Below are 21,707 nucleotides of genomic sequence, written 5' to 3'. Positions count from 1 at the left end.
AGGGGAGATGCTGGCGGGACTCGCCGCGTGAGCTCGGGCCTCAGTTACCCTATCTTTGAAATGGGGAGGGGTGGCTGGGCTGAGCGAGTCCCCGGCCCTCCAAAGTTCTTGGGAGCCTGGAGGGACCCAGCGTGGCGAGGCAGCCGCCCCGGCGCCCCCCGAGCCTGCGTGGCGCGCGCGCACGAGCGCAGGGGGCGGCGCGGCCCCGCGGCGGGGAGGGGCGGGAGCGCGCGCGCGGCCCGCACAGGCGGCGGCGGCGGAACAGCGGGCGGCCGAGCGTGTGGCCGCGGCGCCGCCAACTCCTGTCGGACCCACGGCTCCGGCCCGCCCCGCGCGGTCCTCCGCCGGCAGCTGAGCCCGCCGCGCCGGTGAGTGGCCTGAGGCCGGGACCCAGCCGGATGGGCCCTCGGCCGGGGCAGGGGCGGGGGCCGGGCCGCGGACCGACACCCCCACTGGGGCCGAGGGCGGTCCGCGTGCCCGCGCGGCGCGCGCCCCAGGCTCCGCGGGGAGAGCCGGCGGGTGTGCGCGGGTGAGGTCGGGGCACGTGTGAGCGCGTGAGGCTGAGTGTAGCGTGTCCGCGGCCGTGCGTCCGACCGTGCGTGTCCGTCTGCCCCCCGGGCTGTGTTCGCAGGGGTGTGTGTTGGTGCCTCGGGCAGAGTTGGTGCGTGTGCACAGCGGCGTGCCTGGCTTGTGTGGTTTGGGGTGCATGGGGGGGGGGGGTATGGACATGGCTCCCATTGATCCATTTCCTGAGTGTTCACTATGTGCCAAGCGCTTCAGCTAAGATCTCACTTTTGTGACCGAGTGTGTGTGGATTCAGGGAGTACACGTGTGTGACCGTTCCCAAGTGATTGGTGCGGGTATTCATGCGCCTCTGAGAACGAAAGTGTTCATTGTGGATGGGAGTGTGTAATTAGTGTACAGGAGTGTGCAAAAATGTTTGTTAGGAAGGCTGAGGGTCCCCGTTCGCGCCCACCAGGACTGCTGTGTGATGTGCCCGCCTGGTCCCAATGCCAGGGAGCCCATGGAGAGAAGCAGGCCTGGCGTGGTCACCCAGTTGGTGCCAGGCCTTGTTTGGTGATGAGGGGGCCAGAGGTCAGACCCACAGAGCCTGGCTGGGTTTGGCAGAGGGGTGGCCTCAGAGCCAAGCCTTGGCAGGGTCACTGGCCGGACCCTCAGGGACTCCGGGAGGAGCAGACGGCCAGCCTGTGGTGGGCCGGACACTGGGGGACCTGTGTCCAGTTCTTTCCTAGGTAGCCTGCTGGGCCCCCTAGCTTTGTTCTTGTCCCTCTCCGACCCTGGCTAATTTTAACCTTTTCCCTAGGCCTGGTGGGGGGGGGGGGGCGCGGAGCAAGGCTGGCCGAGGGGAGGCCAGGGGTCCCCAGACACTGGGTCTGGGCGGCTCTCTGCCTACCTTGCTAAATAGAAAGCTACGCCTGTGGTTTGTTTGTATCCAGCCCGGGCCTCCCAGAGCCCCCAAGACACTAACAAATCGACCCCAGCAGGCTTGGGACACGGCCTTCCCAGCTCTGTCCCCGCAGTTTTGACTGACAGTTCTTTTGTGCTTTATGCATGTGGAAAATCTCTCCAGTCGAAAGTCTTAATTGCTTTAAGGCAAACTTTAGAAGCTCTGGAGCCCCCTAGTTTCTCTGAATTGTCGAAGTTCAGCCTGCCTTTCTGAGGGAAAATGTCGTCTGCGGCGCTGGCTGTATGTGCGGGGGAACCTCGAGGCACATTTGAAAACCATGGCGTTCATGGAAGAAGAATTTCATTGAAAGGGATGCGGAGTGGCTGGAAGTGCCTGCTCCCCACTCAGCAGCTCACCGAGTGAACTTTGGACGTCTTCTTTCAGCAAACAAAACCTGGAAGGAAACAAAAAGGACCCACATTCTTTTTCTTTTCTTAAAAAATGAAGAAAGAAAAAAAACAAAACACCTCCGGGTTTGCTGGCAGTGCTGCCTCCCCTTCCCCCATCAAGGCCGGGCCCTCCCTCCATCCCCCACCCCCAAATAAAATATGCCTGTGGGAGCTGTGGATGAGTCACTCCCTGGCAGAGAGCCCCACGGGCAAACATTTGGGAAGGTTCTTGCCTAACTTCCCAGAAGAAAGGCCCAGGATTTAAAATGGTCCCTGTGGTTTGTCAGCCCCTGCCGTCCTGTCTGCTTCGAAAATGACTACAAAGTAGTTTCTATCTCCGCAAACTAACGTCTCAGACTTAAGCCTGGGTTGGTCTGGGTTCAGGGCTGTTCAGGTTTCAAGAAAAGGTGCCCCTGGCTTTGCCAAGTGGCACTTTTGGTGGCCCTGAGCAAGGAAGGAGCAGGGGAAAGGGGAGGGAAGTGACATTTATGGGGCACCCGCTGCGTGCCCGTAACCCTCCCAATAGCCATGCTGCAGATTTTGGTTTTATCTGCACAAGGAAACTGAGGCCCAGAGAGGTCGAGCCGTGTCCTGGGACCACTAAGAGGAGGTAGGAGCAGAATCCTGTCACCTGTCTGACTTCCCACCGATCCTTTCTCCAGCATCAGGAGTGTGACATTTGCCTTGCAAAGGGGCACAGACTGGGTGCTGAGTGCCCTTACACACATCCCCTCATTTAATTTTCACCGTGAGCGAGGTGGTTATTAGCTCCATTTTACAGGTGAGAAAACTGAGGCTCAGCGAGATGAAATGTTGTACATAATATTATGAAAGTAGCACTACAACTAATGGCCTCTGTTGGTTTATTGAGCGCATACCGGTTGCCAGCCAGGGTCCTTTTAGTACCTTATTTCACCCAATCGACTCACCATCACTGAGATGGGGACGATGAGGATGCCCATTCTACAGATGGGGAGCCTGGGGCACACATAGATTAAACGACGTGCTGAAGGTCATGTGCTCATGTGCGGTTGGTTGACCCTGGATTTGAACCCATCTTGGCTGAGCAGAGCCCATAGTCTTCTTCCCGCTAAACCTGGAAAGTGGCAGTCGCTATGTCCAGTGTCTGGCCCAGGGTGAAGGTCCAGGATTGTTATCCTGATCTTGGAGGGGAAGATGAAGACACGGGAGGTTAGGTAACGTGGGCAGGGTCATAAACTGGCAAATGGCAAAGTCAGGATCCACGTCTCTGGTTCCAGAGTTGAAGTTCATAACCTTCACCCAGGTCTGTCTGCCTTTGTCCTGCTTTTCTGCTGGAAAAAAAAAAAAACAAACAAAAACAAAACACAAGTGATTAAGTCATGCTAGGTTCCTGCCCAGCTGTCCTCAGAGAGGTCTTTCTGAAGGCCGCCCTCCGTCCTTGTCCCCCGTGGCCTCTCTGGGGTAGGTGACCAGCGCCCAGGGCCAGAGCTGTCAGATAGGAAGGGCTATAGTTCGTTCACATTTCTCTTTCCTCTCTAAGTGCCAGAGATTGCTTTCAGAAGGGAAGTGTCAAAACAATTGTCAGAAAGAGAAGACTATTCCCTTCCTCTTCTCCGGTCAGACCAAGAGAGGGAGTTACAGGGTGGAGAATGGAGGACCCTGGTGAGTCATGTGAGATTAAATACAGGTTGGCACCTCCAGGCTCCTGTGGGAAAGAAGCAAGCTGGGACACTGCCCTCCGGAAGAGCCCAGCCTGCCGACCCCTGATGGCGGAGCCTCGCCTCCCAGGGGCCCGATCTCAGCTCTGAACGGCTCCTTGTCCCTTGCCATTTCAGCCCCGTGCCCATCTCTTTTCCTCCTTCATTTCCCTTTGCATCTGGGTTTATACGACACGGTACTTGCGAGGAAGGTGGTGCATGAGGACCTGTGCGGTTGGGGGGGGTGGGGGGGGTGCCCCTGTGAGTGTCGTCCGGTGATGAAAGAAAAAGGCATTTCTCTCCCTTCCCCGTTCTTCCTGCAAGTTGATGAACATTTGCAAATTGCTTTGAGATGCGTTAATTTAAGGTGTGAAATAATAGATCTTGAGCGAAGGCTCAGCCACGTTTCTGGCATTGATGGATTTCTCTCCCGTCTGGCCTGTGATTTAGAGAGGTAAAAATAGTCCTTGTTTCTACATTTTTATCTTCTTTTTTCCCTGACGTCATTCTTAGGAAGCAGCGTGCACATGCCACGGCCCTCCCCTTGGCCATCACCGCAGAGGGCGCCAGGCCGTGGGGCTCAGGGGGCCTGGAGGGCTGCTGGGGTGCAGCGGTCGTTGGGGGTGGTCTGGGCGCCCTGCGAGTGTCTGTGAAATTGCTCTGATGTGAGCGGACAGCCAGGCTTGGTCGGGGACCCTCAGTGGCGTTTTGGTATTTGGCTATCTTCTCATTTCTGACTCTTGGGTTGTGACAAGGTAGGTTTTTGGGGAAAATGTTAGTTTAAAAAGAAAATAAGCAGGCCAGCGGCTTCGCTCCTTCCTCTTGGAGCTGGCGACACACACACAGGCCCTTCCTTTGGCTGAAACCGAATTAGACCGGCAGGCTTCTCAGGCCCGACTCCCAGACAGGAGCTGACATTAGGGCAGACCGGTTGATGGTGTAATTTCCTGTGATGTTTAAGTTGGGAACTTGAACGAGCATTTTGACATCTGTCCCTCGAACAGGACTTGCTTGTGTGGAAACAGACCCCCACACACAGCCTCTGCCACTGTCTCCAATTCTGGATTTTTCCACAGACAACCTCTCGGGTGGTCTGGTGGCAAAGGACCGGTCTTCTAGCCAGGCTCCTTGGCATCCACTGGCAGGATCACCGCACCCCTCCAAACCCGCAGTGGGGTGGGGATGGGGGGGCTCCGTCTGGGGGGAGGGGGCGAGTGAGGGGCCCAGGGAACTGAAAGGAGGTGACGCAGCCAGATCTGAAATGCATTCAGTTCCAACGGCCTTGATCCGCATGGAGCCATTCTTTCTTTCTCTTAGACATCTTCGTGGTGGTGACCTCATAGAAAAGAAAAAGGGGCTTTATGTAGGAAATCCACAGAGTGTGAAGGAATTCGGACCAGGGAAGGGGGAGGGAAGCCGCCACTCAGAGCCTGCATTTTCCTGGAGTTGTTTAACCTTCACACTTCAAAACTGGTCAGGGGGAGGGGGCGGCGCTTGACCCTAGTGCATTGAGGGCCATTTACCGAGAACTTCCTGAGCCTCGGCTACGGGGTTGAGTCCCTCAGACCCGTTCTCCCTGCAGGTGTGCGGCAGAGTTCGAATTTACCCCCAGCGCCTGCCCGCTCTGTTCCTTGTGTCCCCAGCATCTTTGAAACTGGAATTACTTTACAAACGACCTTCAGCTCTGATCGGTTCAAGCTGCAGGTGAGGCATTCAGTTGGCTCACAATCCAGAGAAGAAAACGGAAACTGAGGCCCGGCGAGGGGGGGGGGCCCTCGCCCACAGTCACAGTGAAGAACGTGAGCCTTGCCCTAGCCGGTTTGGCTCAGTGGATAGAGCGTCGGCCTGCGGACTGAAGGGTCCCAGGTCCGATTCCGGTCAGGGGCGTGTACCTTGGTTGCGGGCAAATCCCCAGTTGGGGGTGTGCGGAAAGCAGCTGATGGATGTTTCTCTCTCATCGATGTTTCTGGCTCTCTATCCCTCTCCCTTCCTCTCTGTAAAAAATCAATAAAATATATTTTTAAAAAGAAAAAAAAAAAGAACGTGAGCCTTGGCACCACTCGGGAGCCAGCCGTTCGCCTCTGCGGGGAGAGCCACGTGAAGCGACGCATAGACAACGCTCAGCACGTGGGGAGCACCTCGTCCGTGCCTGCCGCCCACGTCCCCGTGTTTACGGAAGACACCATAGAAAGCGTTTCATTACTGAGGACCCGCCCACGGCCGCACGGTCCTCTCTTTGTCCCTGTCAGCTCAGTGCCCCTGCATAGCGAGGCCCTGAACGAGGCAGAAGGGGGTGTCAATTGAAGTACTTTCCGTGATCAGTGACCCTCAAAATGGACGGGGTGGGGACAGCAGCAGTTTGGAAAGAAGCAAAATCTAAATGTCAGGTGGCCCTGAGCACCTCTGGAAAACGTTTAGAAATCAGTATTTCTCGTTCCTCTCCACCCTCCCCCTGCCAGGCGACACCGTGAGCCTGACACGTTGTTGTGGTGCGACCTCTTGGCGTTGGAGGGTCCCGGGAGGCTCCCAGCGCCGCGCCGGCCACAGTGCGTTATTAAGCAAGGCAGGTGTCACGTTGGCTGTTTACACGGCGCCAGCTCCATCAGAGGCCTGTGCTGACAGCAGCGCTGTCAGAGACCCGAGGCGGGGAAGGCGGGCAGGCGGCCCTCTCCTCGCCGGCGGGAGGCCATGCGGGTTTGGCACGGACTAAGCCATGTGGGGCTCCCTCAGGCTGACATTCTTTCCTGAGGGAGAGGCGAGATCCTCGCCCCCAGGGAATGGCTGCCTCTCCTGAGGCGGCTTCTGCGGGCATTTGCCCACGTGGTGTATGCGGTGAGGGGGGAGCACCAGCAGGCCTTTCAGTCCGGCGCCTGCTGGTCACCCCCTGGCACCGCCTCTACTTCCTCATCCGGAAAATGGGTCCGTAACATCAGGCTCGAGGCCCTCGATTCTCGGACACCGTTTGGGGTGACTTGCCTTAGAACTCCAACTTTAGGGTTAGAATTCTGAAAGGAAAGGGCCTGGGATAGACTTCCCTGAAAAGCCACGATGAATGAGGGGCGTGAGTTCCAGGATGTGGGGGTGCGGGGGACCCACACCTGCCTTCAGCCACAGCGCTCCTCCCATCACGTTTTAGGCGAGGAGGTTTTGCACAAGAGTCTTTTAAAGAAAAGGTTCTTATAGGAAATACCCAGAATCCATAAGTTTAGAGACAGAGAGCAAATCTCGAGCTGGGGGAGGGGAGCCGCTGCTTCATGGCGGGCACAGGGACTCCTCTCGGGGCGATGGGAATGTTTCAGAGCTCGGTAGAGGTGGCGGCTGTACAACTTTGTGAATGTGCTCAGTGGCACGAATTGTTCACTTTAAAATGGTTAATGTTATGATATGGGGGGGGGGGGCTGGTATAAGGAAAGGTCTGGTGCTTAAACATCAAAAGCATGAAAGCCTCTCCCTTTCCAGAGCGGGACTGGGGCCCCGAGGGACTGTCCCAGCCTGAGGTCTCCGTGGCGTCTGTGGCTGCCCCGTGGCTCAGCCAGACCACGCTGCAGCCTTCAGCCCAGGCCCTGGTGGTGGCGCCTGGGCCTGGGCTGTGGCTGAGAACTTGTTGTAGAAGCACAGACCACTCAGTGCTGTGCCGGTCGAGTGGACTCTGTTTTGTTCATAGACACGCCCACGCTGGCTGGTATGTGGCTGTCCGTTCACTCATTCATTCAAGAAACACGTCCCAACATTCTGGGTCAGGCATGGTGCTGGGAGCTGGCCCAGAGACCCTCTAACAACCCCCCTCTGGACCCGCCACCAGCTGGTGGGGACACGAGTGTCACGACTCCCTTGTAGGTAATTTGCAGTAAGCATCTTTGGGGAAGTGGGAGGACGGCCGGGAGGGAGGGGCAGCTGAGCCAGAGACCTGAGGCCTGGAGACCTGAGAGGGCAGGGGTGAAGGGCAGGAAGACTGCAGAGTGAGTGGGTGTGTGGGGCTGTGGGATGGGGTGCTGGGAGCAGGACAGGGGCCCAGGCCATGGGCAGACCCCGAACAGTGTGAAGCCAGGGACCTCCTGCCACTTCCTCAGCCTTTGAGCCCGTCAATAGGTCCTTTGTATGAGCACTTACCACGTGGTACATTCTATTCTATAACCCTCTCATGAACTCCTTCATCCTCCCAGCCATCCTATGACGTAAGTACCAGTATGCCCATTTTATGGGACAAAGAAACAGAATCCAGGATATATGGTGCTTCGATATCATTAGCATGAGTGCTGGGAGGAACCTGCATGTGGGGGTTGGGTCTAAAGAGTCGGAGGGCAGAGGCTGCCATCTACTGTGCCCGTTATGTGGTCTGTGAGTCTGTGGCCAGGCCCAGGGCCTGGAGGGGGCCTCCTGGGCAGCTGGAGGGAACAGCCTGTGACAAGTTATCATGCTAAGAGCACAGAGCATTTGTTTTATCTAAGAGAAGGCTCGGGGGAAGGGGGGGTCAGCCACAGAAAACAGAGGCATAAGGTGGACGAGAAGGCTGCTGAGGTCTGACCAGACCTGGGTGATATTTGGTCTTTATTGCAAGAGCAGTGGGGTCCCTGCACCTTCTGTGGCTTTACGCTGCTCCAGCCAGGGAGCCCCCTTACTTTCCCTCACACATGCCAAGCATGCGCTCACCCCAGGGCCTTGGCACTTGCTGTCCCTCCTTCCTGAAATCCTTCCCCCACATTCCCATGACCTGCTCCTAGCCTTCATTCAGGACACTACAACAGTCACTTCTCCAAGGGGACCCCACCAGACCCACCCTATCTGAACAAGCCCCTCCCCCCCCCCCGCCCCCATTCCCTGGCCCGGCTTTATTTTCCTTCAGGGCCCTTCCCCTTCCCTGACATCCTATGTGTGTTATCTGCCTCCCAGACTAGAACCTGAACTCCATGAGGGTAAGACCTGGTCTGTGAACCACAGCTGTGTCCTTGGGGCCCAGCACTGTGCCTGGCTCACAGTGGAAAGTGCTAAGTGGCCGGATGCTCGGAGAATGTTTACATGAAGTTCCTGAATCTGTGAGCAAACCGGGCCCCTCCCAGCGGGCTGTGAAGGGCTGAGTGGTGCCTGTCAGACTCCTCTGTGCAGAGAAGGTTTCTCAGAGAAAGGCTCATCCGCCAAGTATTCTAAGTAGGAAGAACGTAAGTCCAGAAGGGCTCGTACCTCCCAGCGTCACAGGGTCTCCATCCTTTGCCCCCTCTCTTCCCAGGCTGCTCCTGAGTGTCTGAATAGGAGGGGCTTTGGGTTGGAATGGGCAAGTGCCTTGTCTTAAAGTTACATTTTCTATCAAGCACACTTCCTTTCCTAGAGGGCATATCTTTTGGGGGTTGCGTAGGGAGGGGAAGGGGCTCCTCGGCACAGACATTGCTGTGTGACAAATAAGTGGGACCCTGCATTCCACCCAGCCCAGAAAACGGGGACGCCTGGGTTGAAAGGAAATGCTTCCCTAACTGGTGGCCCGCTGGGCACCACATGGCAGCCAGGGAGCCAGGGAGCAGGCGCCCACCCCGGGAGCTGGGCAGGTCCAGCTGAGTCCCAGCGGATGCAGTTACAGCCGGATCTCAAGCGCAGACGTGGCGTGCCTGCCTCAGTGGCGGGCATTGCCTTTGTTCGTCTCCCGCAGGAATTTCAGTGGCCTTCTGTGTTTGTTTCAAATGCCAGCCTCCTTAGCTAACCCAGGAGGAAACGGGGCTAGATGTTTGTCTGTGTGGAGGCTGGGGACCAGGGTGGGAGCTGTCTGCTCCTGGTGGTGACAGCATGACATTTAGGAACCACGCAAAGAAAATACTTTTACTCCAAGCTAACACCTTCGGTTTGCGCCTCCTTCTATGACATCCCAGCTCTTCGGATATCGGTCATCTATAGGTTAGGCACATGAAGACCGCCGTTTCCAAACTCTTAAAAGGACAGTGGTCTGTACAAGCATTCTAGTGACATTTGGGGGCAGGAGAGGCAAGTTTGGAAGATGCTGTTTGATCACTGGTGTGTGAGAAGTTCCTGGATGCTGGAATGGCTTAGGGGGGGGCATCCTTGAAATTGCACAGTGCGGAAAATTCCGGGGCATATGGTCACCGCGATGTGCTAATGTTAGCAGTTGAGCTATTTAATTACCCAGAAGAACCCCCTTGCCTACCCACCACGGGTTACTGGAGAGCCTTTATTTCTCAGGAGGAGGGTCTTGTACGGTGTAATCCGACCAGGGAATCATTATCCTTCATTAATTTATTAGCTAATTAAGTGATTTGTCTGGTCACACGTTTACTCCTATAATTGCCATTCATCCAGCAACATTCCCTGGATCCCTCTCCGTGCCTGGCCTGGTGCTGGGCGCACTGGGGAGAGAATGAAACAGGAGGATCAATATTACTAAGTCGTGTTGGGTGCCAGCCCACTGGGTGGTGCTTTGGGCTACAGATGAGCTAATTCATTTCCTTATGGACGTTCACCTACTATGCGCAGACCTGTGGAAATAAAAAAAAAATGAAAATGGTACAGCTCCTAGTGGTTTGAACTCCCACCCCCTTCTGATGATGTCTTTTGGTCTGTGTCCCTTTGCTTTCGGTAACAAACACAGCCAGCCACCGTGCACAGGCCGCACGACGATGTCCCGGGCATGAACCAGAAACAATCCAGATGCCCAAGAACCGACGTGAGAACAAAGCATACCCTTCACACGTTGCGTCTCAGTTCAGCGTCTTGCCACCACCCAGCATTTTGAGACAGAATGTGAGATCTCGTGGTTGGCTAAATACATAAATATTTTATGTCTCGATATTCTGAAAACGAAGCCCAAATGTGCAGAACTGCAGCACATCAGTGCTATAGATCATATGTTATAATAATCTGATGACATGTTGTTTAAATATTTATGGGCGGATGCGACATGACAATGGGGGAGCGAGCAGTCAGTCTCCAAGCAGAGTCCTGGCAGATGCTGGGGAGGAGGGAGTGGATTCTCGGGTCCCAGGAAGCAGCACGCGATACTTGGGTTTCTGAATTGATGTTTTGGGATTTCGCGACAATAGCAATGGCTGGCATTTATTGAGCACTTGCTGTATGCTGTACCCTTCACTGACACCATTTCATCTAATCACCACAGCCACCTTTCGAGGATGGGACTCTTACCAAGTTACGGATGAGAAGCTGAGGCTCAGGGCAGGTCCGATGGGGCCCAGGCCCCACAGCTGGGGGGTGGCCCAGGATCAAGCCCAGGGTGGCTCCACTCCGAAGTCTGAGCTCTCTTCACTGGGTGATGAGTCAAATCAGAAAAGCCTCCACCGCCACCTGGCTGACCCCTTGCTGGGTCCTACCTGGACTTCCTAAGTCACAGAAAGGATATCTGTAAAATGTCAGGTGGGAATAGAAACCACAGGGAACAAATATCTAACGGCAGAGCCATCGTGGCCCCGAAGGGAGTTCGCTGCAGACTGTCCCCCAGTTAGCGTCCGTGCCTCAGCCTTTGCCTGGGCTGTGCCCTCTCCCTGCAGTGCCTGCTGGGCTGGGGGACACTCAGACACACAGCCCCTTCAGGCTCCGGCAGCCCACCTTACAGATGCGGGGCTCCTGCGTCTCCCAGAGCTGACTCCACGCCCCAGCCTTCCCAGGCAGCCGGAGGAGCTGCGGCTTCCACGCCCTCCCTGATGCTCTGCCGGACAGGCTCCTCCACCCGACCCTGCCACCATCAGTCCGCCCGGTTCATCCCCGCGCTGAGTCCTGGTCGATTGTCACATCTCCAACACCGGAAACCAGGCCTGGCCCGTGAGATGGAATAAATGACCAACCACAGGGGTTTGAAGAACAAGACCTGTTGGGGGGTGGGGGAGGGGGGTGCTGAGTTCTGAGGAGCTTCTCAGGCGGTGACTGTTTCAGACCCGGTTGTGTCTAGTTCTGCAGAGGCCTGGGGGTGTCCCCACGATCTCCCAGGCCAGGGGAGAGGGGTCAGAGTGTCATAGAAATGGAAGGCAGGGCCAGCTACATAATGTGCGGGACCCAGGACAGAATGAAAATGCGGGTCCCCGTGTGAAAAAAGGGTTTTCCTTTCCTCCGCAGTCTCTCCTCCTGTCATGTTTTTTACAGGCTGTTTAACGCCACGCTCCCTTGGGCACGGGGACACTCCTGGGGCAAGTGCAGACCCTCAAAGGTACCTGGAGCCCCACCCTGTGGCTGGGTGTGTGAGCTCATCGGACCCCAACCTTCCCCAGGCCCCTGCCAAGGATGGAGGGCGGCAGAGGTTGCTGGGCTGGGGAGGGGAGCGGGCAGCCGAGAACCCTCCTGGGGAAGGCTGGCCACAGGTGAGCTGAGGCTCCAGGCCCCCGGCACGTGCGCCTTTGTTCCACCAGACTTCACCTAAAAGTTCAAGGGCTTTCAAGACGTGAGCACACACCTTGAAGCCCCAAGCACGGGCTCCCTCCTGAGGGCAGGCCCGATGCGCCAGTCACTTGCATGTGCCACTGGCCCTGGCAGGAGGGCTGTGGCCTCCTCCCGGCAACACCCACATTTCACAGAGAGCGTGGCCCCTGCACCTGGTGTCCCCATGGGCTCGGAGCCAGATCTTACTTGAAGGAAACATCCTTCTGCGAGGCGCCGTCACGGGCCCAGGATGTGAGCGCTGTCCGCCGGTCTCCCTCCTCGCCCAGGGCCTCTCGTGCCAAGGGCACCGTAAACATGGGCCTCCTCGGAAATGCCCTGATCTGATCCCTCACGTTGTTGCTGGATGTTGTTGCAGTGACAAACCCGTCCCCTCCGACTTCCCGTCCTTGAGTGACAAGGGTCAGAAATCAAATGACAAGGTTGTTGACCTGCTGACTCGGGAAGCACGCCAAGCAGATGGTGCCCTGGATATCAGAGAGGGCGGGGAGCTCGGATTCCACCAGCCGCCCACGCTGTTCCCAGCCCTGAACTTGGGGGTCTGGCAGCCACAGGATGCGGGTGTCTGGCTACTCTTGAAACATGAACGAGGGAGGCTCGATAGAGTTAGCTATGCTTGTTATTCGGTGCCTGCTGGGGGCCAGGGATCTGGCCAAGGGTTTTACCTGTGTTGCCGTAGTTAATCCTCACAGCTTGGCGCTGACCCCATTTTTCAGATGAGGATAACTGAGGCTCAGAGAATGAAGCCACCGGTGCAAAGCCATAAGCCACACAGTTTAAAAACCGTTGACCCCAAGGCCCAGCTGACCCCCAAAGCCAGTGCCCTTTGCACAGTCCCAGGCCCGGCTGAGCCTCTACCCCCTCCGTCTGCTGCATGTGCGTGGGGATGGGACAGGAGCCAGACCTCAGCGACTGCCTCTGAGCACTCACCCTTCTTGGCGCGGAGTGGGTCCCGAGACTCCAGGTCCAGCTTTATTCCTCCCAGATCCAGCCCTTGGCCACACTTAGGCCCAGAGATGGAGGAGGCAGGCAGTGGGGTCTGGACACATCTGGACACAAGTCACATCTCCAGCTCTTGCTCACCTGTCTCCGTGGCTTGTCACTTCCCCCTGGGGCCCTCAGTTTTCTCACTTGCAAAGCCAGAGGTAATCTCAGTTGCTGCCTGTGGGGCAGTGTTCATGACCCAGTGAGATCAGCTCGTGCACCACAGGCACACAGCAAGGGGTGGCATTGTTGTGTTGATAATACATGACACTGTGGAGTGAGGCCTGCCGCTCGGTGCGCCCATGACCCTCGGGAGCACCTTCCGCACCGGGACACATTGGAAATCACAGCCCAGAGCCGCCCTCCCCAAACTGGTCATCCCTTCCTGCTTTGCTTGGTCGTTCGTTCAGCCAACAGAGCCGGGCACTGTTCTAAACGCATCGTGAAGACAAGAAGGGTCAGCGCTTCTCTCCCCGTCTCCTGCTTTTCATTTTATTTTCCTCCTGCCCCCGCCTTCAGACTGGCCGGGAATGCCTCCTCCCTCGGGCTGGGAGATGCCCCAGTGCTCAGAGGGGAATAACTGGAATTACCCACCAGGTAATGGAGCTGGCGTGCTGTGTGGGGAGGGCGATCATGAGCAAGAAGCGAATGAAGTGTGTTCAGTGTTACTGGTCCGAGCGTTGCAGACAGGTGGACAGGGCCGTGTCCTGGGAGGGCGTGGTGTCTCCGGCTGCCTGGTGGAGGGATGCGCCCCCCAGTGTCTCTCTTCCCTCCCAAGGCGGTTGCTGAGGATGTAACATGTGCCTGTTGCTCAAGGTCCCAGCTCTCCCACGGGCTGGGATGGCCTCTGGGTCTTCCTTTGCCTCAGGTGTCTGAGAAAGTGACTTCCCTGGTGTGAATTCGGGAGTTTTTCTCAGGCTCTCCCAGGACTCAGCTGCTCTCTCTCAAGGCTGCTAGTCACCAGGGCCATTGGGCAATCCCTGGCCATGCACTATCGCTCAGACTCCTCTCGGTGGCCCTGTGAGCAGGCTCCGTTAGTCCTAGACCAGGAAAGGGAGGCTGAGTCATTTGTTCAAGGACGCATAGTAGGTTTGTGGCCGAGCCAGGATTGGAGCCCAGGCCTGTGGCTCCTGGAACACACAGCCTAAACCAGTGGTCGGCAAACTCATTAGTCAAATATCAGCAGTACAACGATTGAAATTTCTTTTGAGAGCCAAATTTTTTAAACTTAAACTGTATAGGTAGGTACATTGTTATTAACTTAATTAGGGTACTCCTAAGGCTTAGGAAGAGCCACACTCAAGGGGCCAAAGAGCCACATGTGGCTCGCGAGCCGCAGTTTGCCGACCACGGGCCTAAACCAGTCTTGTCTGCTCAAGTGTGAATGGATGTTTTTGTCTAAACAGCCAAAGTCCAGAGGTTCTGCTCACAGTAGCATATGCTCAACATGCACCTACTATGCGTGGTCCCTACAGGGTGGTACTGGGTGTTGTGGGAGGGTGTGGCCGAGAAGCACAGAAAGATCGTGGGAGCCCAGATTGGCCTAAGTGACCATTTGCCATGTGAGCTGGGCTGCTCCAGAGCTGTGAGGTGGGTGGGGTTAGCCTTGCTTTGGGGATCAGAAGGCTGCGGCCCAGAGAGGTTCCGAAGCTTGTCAAGGCCACACAGCCCCGGGCAGCCTGACTCCACGCCCTCTCGCCCTGCCTGTGGTCAACCGCCACGGCTGTCCTGTCTCCGTAACAGGCTTGGCCTCCACCCTCATTTTGCATTTGGACAAACTGAAGCCCAGAGAACAATTTGGCAGCTTGCTCCTGAACTGGAGAGAAGGGTGATGAGCCCATTTTGTAATAGTGGAAATGGACGCCCATTCTGCAGTGAAATAGCCCTCGACGGTTCTCCTGGCAGGAGAAGACCTGTGAAGTGACAGTGTGTGATGAGGGCCCGTGGGTGTGATGGGGAGGGGCTGTGTCAGGGCTCCCTCCTGGGGCTGACGGGAGGGCATAGGGTTTTATAGCCTCTGGGACAGACAAGCCGCTTAAAGGAAAATGTTCCCAAAGCTCCCCCATCCCACCGTCGGCAAACAGTCCTTAAACGGCAAAGAAACCGCCGCATTCACAAAATGGTGAGCCGGCGTGCGGGCCCATTTATTTAAGCCCGGAGTCGACGAGGCTAAAGACTCCAGCTCGCCACCCGCTGCAGCAGGGGAGCGCAGTCTTCAGGGCTTCCTTCCATTATGGCTTTCGGTTGTGTGTCTGTAAAATGAGGCTTCTGCTGGCAAAAGCAGGTTTTAGCGCGTGCAGCAGCTCTTTCAAGACCTAATAAGGCCCCAAAGGAGGGTGTGTTCCAGCCACACTGTGCTTCCCCCCGGGGCGGCCGCTTCCCGGCCCCCTGCGCACACTCTGGGCACTGTGTGCCATCCGTCTCGCTCCCCATTAACAGAATTACCGTCATCACTTCTGCAGGGTGAGATGGGCCCTTTGGAACTGCCGTGGGGACAGAGGCAGGAGTTGCCGCCAAGCAGTTTTGCTTAGAGGAGAAAGAAAGGAAAAAAGGGAGAGACAGAGAAATACCAAACTCTGGTTCCTTGGGTCGAAAGAGCCTGGGCTGAGGAGGGAAGGGGCACGGGCGGGTCCAGTCGTTTCCCGCTCACGTTCCGGAGAGCCACACCGGGACACCTCTTGGAGGAGAGTGGACAGGGCACGTGCTGGCCCCGGTTCCTGACGCACGTGAGGAGGGCTGGTCACCCGTGCAGCGTGGCAGAGCAGGGTGAGGCCCCTTCAGTCCAGAGGCAGGCAAGGAGGGGGACCCGGCATTTATGGGGCACCCACAGATGCCTAGCACGGTGCCGGCCGCTTTGGGTTTTCCTTGGGGAGTAGGTACCATTGGCCCCGTTTTTCAGATAAAACAGCAGAGGCCCAGAGAGTCCCCAGATTTGCTTCCGATCACATAGCTCCCAAGTGGTCGCTGTGAGGTCTGTCTGTTTCCTGGGCTGCCCTCTGAGAACAGAGCGAGGACTCCCAAACACCCGTCACCTTCAGCCTGCCCCTGCCTCACCCCCCTCCGGTGGTCAGGAGGAGTTAGCCAGGGGGGCGGGCATGCCAGGGGGAGCACCCAGCGCGTGCCGGGGCCCAGAGGTGCAGGAAACTAAAAGGCCTGTGGAGCTGATGTGGGGAGTGACAGGTGTCACCTGGGACTGGGGTCAGGCAGGTCAGGAGGCCTTGGGTGCTGAGCTCAGGAGGTGGATAAGAAGAGGGGTATGCCCAGGAGATGTTGGAGGAAGATCATTCATGTGGCGTGTGTGGAAATGGCTTGGTGAGGGCGGGGATGCCAGGAGACTGAGGCTGGCAAGGAGGCCCCGGTGTGGATGCCCCTGTGGCCTCTCCCGGAGCCTGGCGGCTGCCTGTGAGGCCGCAGTTCCACCCATAAACCACCTTTGGCTTTCTCCCACCCCCACCCACCCAGCCCTTTCCCGCTGGGTGTCAGAGCCGGGGGTGGGAGGTGGGGGGGCTCACCCTCACACCCTCAGCCTCTCTCACAGCTTTCCTGTGACAAACAAGGCCGACGCCCGCCACTCGCTGGGGACAATGTGAGAATAAATGATAAAATATGTAAAGCTCGCAGCACTGCTTTGGGGAGGGAAAAGCAGTGCCACGGATGTGTTATTTTCCCTAAATCCGGATGTCTGCGTGTCATTTTTTTCCTCCCCGTCAGGGAAGCTGTTTTGACTCCCGGGGATGAGAGGAGCCTGAGTTAATGGGAGTGCATCAGCCCAGCCGCCGTGCCAGTGTCTGCGCGGAATACATTTATCCCCACTTCCAGGCCGGCTCATTAATCTGCAGGAGCCGGGTCTGACGCCCTTCCTGGGGAGCGAAGGTGTCGTCTCTGTGATCGGATTCCTGTTCTCCCTTGATTGATTGATTGATTGATTGATTGACTGATTGGCCTGGAGAAGTCAGAGGAAAGCTGTGAAAACGAGCAGCCCTGTCTGGGGCGCGTTGTGTGTGTTGGGGGTGGGCTGGGGTCAGAGGTTCCGCCGGCCCGCCGGGAGTCGGCTGATCTTGGGCTGCCGTGTGGCACACAGCCAGGGGGCTCCTGGCGTCGGGGTTGGTGTGCGGCAGTAGGGTGGGCAGGCAGCACCCCACGGAGGAGCTGGCTGTTCCCAGGCTTTGTCCAGGCAGCGTTTTCCATGGAGGCCAGGTCCCCAGGAGGGTGAGCCGAGGCTAGCCCACAGCCCCCTGCCCTCTCCTCACAGAGCCAGGTAAGACCAGGATAGTTCTAGAGGAGTTGGGGTTCCGCCCGCCAACGGGCTCAGCCACACCCCTCCCACTCTGGCCCACTACGGGGCCTGCGGAGCACCCGTTTGGGTGAGGTCCCGATAGTTTTATGTTGAATGGGGGTGAGGAGGCCAGCATGTCAGAGACTGGCTGGGTTACTTGATATACCTGGGGTCTCACTTTATCATCACCAGAATCCATGTCTCAGCTGGAGGGACTGATTCAGGGAGGTGAGGATTGCGGACAAGACACCCAGCAAATAACAACCCGGCGGACTCCTCTCCTTCTATGGGGCTGTTCCCTCCCCATGCCAGGCTCCCCGAGGGCTGCACGTGGCCTGCCCAGGCCAGTGCCCACACTCCCCCTTCCCTCTCACTTCCTCCCCCTGAGGGTCGTTCCCTCCTCTAGAGCACCCCGCCCCCATCAGTGCTGGGCAGAGAGTCTCTGAGTCTCATTGCACAGGTGAGCCTTTTAGGGAGATCTTAGAAGGGAAGCTCAGAGAGGTGATGAAACTTGGGCAAGATTTCCCAGCAAATAAGCGAAGGATCCCGGCTTTAAATGCAGGGAGGACAGTGCCTCCTCGCAGAGTCCTGCTGGTGGGAGAAGCGGGGGCTGTGACTCATTTTTGTGGCTAACCTGGGGCATGATGCCAGAGGCAGAGTTTTCCCACCAGGAAAGAGCAGGAGTCTCCTAGGACCAGGCAAGGTGGGGGCACCCCCTTGGCTCCCTGGGAAACATGAGGCAATCAGGGTCCCAAACCAGCCCAGCCAGTCCTTACAACCCTCTCCTGCCCTTCTCTTCTGGCTTCGGTTGCCCCTTCCCCCCACCCCGGCCATGGGAGGCCCCTGCTTATCGGTCGAGTGCTGATCATGTGCTAAGTGGTTTGCTGCACAATCGGATTTAACTGTCCCAACCACCCTGTGAAGCCGGTTCCCCTTGTTGCATGATGACCCGCTCCCTGCCTGCATGTCCCTCACGGGATGTTTTGCTGTCACAAGAACAGCCTTTTCTTTATCCACCTCCTGGGGGGCAGGTGTGTCTGAGACAGTGCTTGGCTCCGTGAGCCTCTCAAAAAATACTTGACCAATGATGACAGAATGAATGAACCCCCATTTGTTTGTGTTTTTAAAAGAAAACAGAGGCCCACAGAGCACAGACCCCGCCTGCTGGGGCCTCTCTCACTGACCACTTTGGGCCTGGAATTCCAGGTGCGCCTGTCTGTGTCCCCGAAGGGCCACGCTGCCCCGAGAAACTTCCAGTCCACACTTGTGGCTCTGGATCAGCTCAGAAAAAGCGTGTCCTGTGACTGCTCAAGGAATCTGGGCATTTAGCCCAGAAAAGAGTGTGTTTCCTGGCTTCCTAAGAACTGGGGCCCACCCTGCCCCTGGCCTGGGCGTGCAGAGCGGGAGGGAGGCAGGGAGGGAGGGAGTGATGGACTCCAGCCTGGAAGGCGACGCGTCAGACCTTATCATCAGAGGTTTGCTGCCCTGCGCCTGAGCCTGTCCGGCGGGACCACCCCTGCATGGCTATTCGCCTGAGCTCGGGGCAGAAGTTCCACAGCCCCCGGGCACCCCTGTCATGGAATCAGTGCTCTCGAGTTACTAGAAAAGCATTCCTCGTGCTCAGAGAAATCTTTGTCCCTGGGGTGGCTCTCCCGGCACGCCTCACTGGTCACCACGAGGCAGACGTGGGCGCGACGTCCACGAAGCACCGGGCGACCCGCTTCTGGTGGGTTATCAGGCCGCCAGGCCCAGATGTTTCGAAAGCCAGGCATCTGGCCTCTCCCCCAAGGCTGGTGCGGGTTTACGAGGTGTCTTTGAAGGGAGCTGGAGTCATCGCCGTGATGTCTGCCCCTTGCGTAATTCCACAATTTGGTTTTCTTTTCAGAAGAAGGGTCAGCGCTTCTCTCTCCCTCTCCTGCTTTTCATTTTATTTTCCTCCTGCCCCCTCCTCCAGGCTGGCCGGGAATGCCTCCTCCCTCAGGCTGGGAGATGCCCCAGTGCTCAGAGGGGATTAACTGGAATTGCCCACCAGGTAACTGGAATGTACTCATTAAAATTTCAAGACAGAGAAAACCTCTCTTGGGTACTCACAGGAGCGAGGAGGAGGCCAGAAGAAAAATCACCCAGAGGGCACATGGCTTGAACCGGTTTGCTGGTTCCCAGGCCCGGCCCCCGCATCCTATGAGTGTCACCCGTTCATGTGAGCAGAGACAACTTCAGGACAGGCTTGGCACTGGCTACTTTAGATGGTGACGGTAGATGGAAATTTAATCCAGAAAAAGTTGGCGACTTTAGGTTCGGCTTTGGAGTGTGAGGGAAGCTGGGCGGGCCTGTGAAACCTCCCGGCCTGGGAACTGCTGGTGCATTTCCCTCGTGGCGCCAGAAGCAGAAGTTGAGCCGAGGGAGCCCTGGGCGAAGTGTGCCGGCTGGAGAGTGAGGCCATCTGCAGCTGCACGTGCAGGCTTGCTGGGCTCCGGGCTGGGCTGGGAGACAACGCGATTCCAAGGGCCGACTTAACCAAGTGCCGCAAACTGCGTGGCTTAAAACAACAGAAATGTATTCTCTCACAGTCCTGGAGGCCAGAAGTCCATGCTCAAGTTGTCGGTAGGGTGGGTTCCCAGAGGCGCTGAGGGAGACTGTTCCAGGCCTCTCTCCCGGCCTCCAGTGGCCGCCAGTGGCCACCGGTGACCCTTGGCTTGGAGACACAGCACCCCGCTCTGTGCCTCTGTCGTCACGTGGCCTTCGCCCTGTCTGCCTGTGTCCCGGTTCTCCTCTTCTTATAAAGACACCCAGCCATTGGCCCTAGCTGGTTTGGCTCAGTGGATAGATCCTGTGTTCTGAAGGGTCCCGGGTTCGATTCCGGTCAAGGGCACATGCCCCGGTTGTGGACTCGATCCCCAGTAGGGGGCGTGCAGGAGGTAGCCGATCAATGATTCTCTCTCATCATTGATGTTTCTATCTCTCTCTCCCTCTCCCTTCCTCTCTGAAATCCATAAAAATGTATTTTAAAAAAGACACCAGCCATTGGATTAGGGCCACGCTAATCCTATATGACCTCATCTTAACTTCATTACATCTGCAAAGACCTTATTTTCCAATACGGCCACAAGCCCAGGTTTCAGGTAGATGTGAGTTTATAGGAACACTCCTCAACCCAGGACAGAGACCCAGAGGTGAGGAGGAAGGCCTGTCTGGATAGGGTGTTACAAAGCATGAAGATGTTGGAGGGTCTGTGGTCATTTAAGGTGGGTTAAAGCAGGGTTCCCAGGAGGGCCCCCCAGGCCACCTGTTCACCAGTGGGTGAGAGTGGCACGGAAGCAGCACAGTTGTGTCAGGCATGCTCTGTGCCAGGCACTGGGCTGGGGCTGAACAGGGCAGACCAGCAGACCCAAGGCGCTGGCTGACATTCCTGTGGAGGAGACAGACGCACACAGGGACTCAGGTCAGGGTTGAGAGCCGTCACCAGGCAGGGCCAGGTCTGAATAGACTCTGGGAGCTGGCCTGGCCAGGGGTGCTCTGTGTCCTAGACGTGTGTGTATGCTCTAGTGCAGGTGCCAAAGGCGAGAGGGTCGGTCCACATTAGCATGCTTTTCTGAAGCACAGGCCGTCAGCATGTAGTCCTCAGCCAAGAACCTTCAGCGCTCGGCACAAGCCCAGCCCTGGCCATGCTCCTTTGGGCCGGGGGAGCAGCCCCTCCCGTGATGACCAGGACCCGCCATTCCCGGTGGCGCCTGACCGTGCATCCTCCGCCTGCTCTGTGGATAAAGGTCAGGAAGGAGGGATCCCGGCTGTTTCCATCCCCCAGGGACCCTTATCTATTTTGGCAAAGGCTCTGTGGTCAGACGTTTCCAGATTAGCGTCCCAGCCCCAACACCTCCTAGGCAGTGATCTCGAGAAGGCAGGACCCAGGACCTCTATGCTCACATCTCCTCGCCTGTGAAATAGGGGCCATGGTTCCAGCCCTGCCCTTCTCTGAAGAATTAGGGAGTGAGTTAGAGTTCATAACTACGACGTAGGAATCCTTCCAGTGCCTACCACCGAGGCTGACACGCCGTGGGTGCTCGGTAAATGCTCACCAAATAAGAGAGTGTCTTCCAGCCCGGTCTCTGGAGAGGGAGGTTCTGTAGGCATTTCCTTCCTCCTGTCTGTGGGCACGCAGTTACCTGAGGCGACCGGGGCAGGGTGCCGAGGTCATGTGTACGCATACGGCATTGGTGGAGGAAGGATGCTGCTAAACTGATTCTGGGGCTTTGAATCATCACGTGGTCCATTGAGTAAAATCACACGTAGGCTCGGTGCAGGGGAAGCAGCGTGGTGTGCAGAGGAGCCCTGGAGGGGGATCTGGAGAGCCGAGTTCTGGGCCTGGCTTTGCACCTTTACTCGCCGTGGGGCACATGCTCACGGCGCCCTGTCGGTCCTACTGAGCACCCCTCCCCTCTGCAGACCGGAGGCCACTGCTGTCCCTGGGCCCCCTGTCCCACAGCTAGTGCTGGGCTTGCCTAGTCTCCAGGCCCTTGCACATGCTGTGC

General features: G+C 57.2%; 1 protein-coding gene across 1 annotated transcript in view; it reads left to right on the top strand.

Annotated features, from left to right (window-relative positions):
- Positions 1-225: 225 nt before the first annotated feature.
- The window catches only part of NEK6 (NIMA related kinase 6), a 67,732-nt gene continuing 46,250 nt past the window's right edge, over positions 226-21,707 (top strand). The window contains exon 1 of the mRNA XM_036329698.1: positions 226-368. The gene's annotated coding sequence lies outside the window, so the exon portion shown is untranslated. The remainder of the gene's footprint in view (positions 369-21,707) is intronic.

Source organism: Myotis myotis, unplaced genomic scaffold (assembly GCF_014108235.1).
Source record: "Myotis myotis isolate mMyoMyo1 unplaced genomic scaffold, mMyoMyo1.p scaffold_m19_p_12, whole genome shotgun sequence".
Taxonomy (NCBI): Eukaryota; Metazoa; Chordata; class Mammalia; order Chiroptera; family Vespertilionidae; genus Myotis; species Myotis myotis.
Note: the sequence above shows the minus strand (reverse complement) of the source record. Positions and strands in the feature narration are given on the sequence as shown.